Source organism: Alligator sinensis, unplaced genomic scaffold, assembly GCF_000455745.1.
Source record: "Alligator sinensis unplaced genomic scaffold, ASM45574v1 scaffold40_1, whole genome shotgun sequence".
Classification (NCBI taxonomy): domain Eukaryota; kingdom Metazoa; phylum Chordata; order Crocodylia; family Alligatoridae; genus Alligator; species Alligator sinensis.
This window is the reverse complement of record NW_005842595.1, coordinates 991144-994183: the sequence shown is the minus strand read 5'-3', so window position 1 is coordinate 994183 and position 3040 is coordinate 991144.

The window sequence follows — 3040 nt, the reverse complement described above, 5'->3', positions numbered from 1 at the left end:
GTGTCCTTTTCTGCCCTTTCTCCTTGCTTTAAAAAAACCATGATGTGAAAAGATCAAATTAGTTAACATGGGTTGTGTGTGAAGTTAGTCAGCACCAGATACTGCTATCCTTGTCCACTGTGAACAATGTATCATCCCATGAGGAGCCCACTAAAACCAATAGGACTATTTACACAGTAGTAAAAACCAAATGTCCTTATTTATAAAGACTATGGAAAATCAAAGCACTAAATATTATTATTAACAATAATAATGATTTATCCCAAAAGCTGCAGTAGTACATTATACATTTTGACCTTTTTCAATTGTTTTGATTGTCTGACCATTGATTAAAGAAGCAAAGTGTAAATGTCAGGCAGCTGAATCACAGAATATTGAAAAGGTTAAAGCAAAACAGGATGTTACTAAAATACAATTGACTGGAGGTATAAGGTATTGCAAAAGTTGTGATCACTCACACACAGAGGAAGCTGACATGAACAGAAAGAGGAACAAGAATATGTCATTGTTCACAAGAATGGAAACAAAAAACCCAAAACAATACAGTTCATTATGGAAAGCCCTATGGCTAAGCAGGAAAAAGGAGTATAGTACCATATGGCATTCCTAAATTAGCCCCTTAATAAACTAACACCTTAATTTTTTGACTGGGAATGGAGATTGTTTCTTAGCTTTACATTAGCTTCCATTTTGGCCTGATCTTTTTCAGTGGGAAAATATTTCCAAAAGAAAAAAAAAATCTAATTTCTTTCTAATTGTCAGTTATGTTTTCCATGGGCCAAATAAAATATTAAACAGGAAAGGGACTGCTTATAAGCAAGAAATATTATTCACACTGGGCATTTTCTACTGAATTAAAAAACCATTAAATATTTAAATGGGGAAATGAGCCATTTTACACATAGAGAAGATTTCTATTGCCCTATGAATCACCACACTGGTACATCATGTTGTTTATGGTGTCTTAATTACAACATCCAACTACAAATTTCAAGCTTCAGGGAAATCTGCGAGAGGTAAATGCAGAATTTCATTTGAGTAAACTGTCAGCTGGGACAGTGCACAAATGTACAAGAATGTGCTTTTAGTAAAATTATATGATACAGCTGCTATAAAATCCTGCCAAGATCTCTTTCTGCTGCAAGCCCTGGCTGAGAGGGCTTCATATTGAAAATATGTTTACTGAAGAAAGCTGTTAATGACACTCAACCTAGTTCACACTTTTTTAGATTAAAAATCCTGGTTTACCACTCTAAGCAACTGGCTATGGACTAGAAGGGCCTGGTTAAATCCCAGGCGAACATGGTGGTTTTTCTCTCATTGTTTCCACTTCCAGCATGGCCCTGAGGCCCACCCAGCCTCCTATCCAAAAGGTACCAGGGGTTATCTGGTGGTAAAGGTGCCTGGAGCATGGTGCTGACCACAATGCTGCCTCCTCATGCCAAGGTTAAAGAAACGATGGAGCCCTGCATCCACTGCCCCAGTGAGCCTCAGGAGCCTGTAAATGGGACACCTTTACCTTTACCACCCATGAGCTATAGGCTACGTGCCCTGAGAACGTTCATGCTTGCCTACCCCTGGGGCAGGAGTGCCTGCGGGGGGGTTTCATGACATATCCACAATGGTTCTGATGAAGCAGAGAAGTTCTTAAAATTGGCTGGGATTCAAAAGTAAATTTGTCTGACGAGCCTCTTTGTGAGATGAGCTGAATTATTTTCCTTTCTCCTTCTGGGATGGCCCTGCTATGGGTGGCTATATGACTCCCAAGCAAATGAGGTCTTTGAAGGTTTACATTGCTGCAATGTATTCAAGACTCATATTCTGTCCCTAAAGCCTGTAGGTTGCATCATTTTGCCTTTGACTTGATGCTGCATTGCTTGAGTACCCAAAACTCCTACTGCGGTATTAATGTGTAGCATTTTGCAGCTCCTACCTGTGCTGACTCTTCCCAGTAAGTAGACATAATCTAAGATGATCCATGATCGTGATAAGAACTTCGATAGTTTTCATAACTTTGGGTTTTGTTTGTTACTTTTATTTTTCATTTAGAATTTCTAAACATTTCTGTAGGGTTTTTTTTTTTATTAATATATCTTTTCAGTCAAAAATAGTAAAAATAAATGGCTTAGAAAATACAGAGGAGGAATATCTGTCTTCCATGTTTTATAACAAGAATAAGGGGAAATTCAAATAAAGTAAAAAGTGCGAAATTTAAAATTGGCAAGAGGAAATATTTTATGCACAGAGCGTGACTAAACTGTGGAGCTTGATACCAGATGGAGTCACTAGGCCTAGAATCTTTTTTAAAAGGATGGGAAATTTATAATAGGACCATTTCTTATCATAATTAACTGGAACGAATTTTAGGGAGAGTTCTTATATCTTGCATTTAGGGCTTAAACCAGTCTCCATTAAAAACTATGATGAAAGCTATGTGGGGAAGAACTTATCCTATACCTGTCTACTGAAGATTTGTACAGCTTCTTCTGAAGTATCCACTATGGGTGCTGAGAGATATGCAGGACCCTACTCTAACTTCATAGAAAGAGCCATGAGTTAGAGTGAGCCCCCTCCCCCAGATCCAACAGATGTTCTCCTGTTGCGGGGGTGGGGGTTGGAGCCAATTGAGCCCGAAGAGCCTGCCTGAGTCCTTTTACCCTATCCCTGCCCCTCTCAGCTCCATGGCTGTTTGCAGGAAGGTGGGTGGATGGGGGAGGGGCATCAAGATGCCATCTTGGGATTGTTCAACCACACCTCCAGCTCAGGCTGGGCAAACCCCAGCTGCAGTTCCTCTATCCCCTCTATCTCCCTGCAGACAGCCCTGGGAGTGGGGCTAGAGTGCATCAGCCAAGCCATGGGCAACTGGTGCCACCTTAGCCAGGGGGCATGTGCCCCACTTCTGACCAGCCCCACCAACTGGGTGGGGGGGTCCTGCCACAGCTGATCTCACTGCCGGGGAGGGGTGGCTGATCTCGTGATGGCCGATTGCTGTGGCCGATTGCTGCAGCCACTTCTGGAAGGGGCTGGGGCGAGCCGCGGG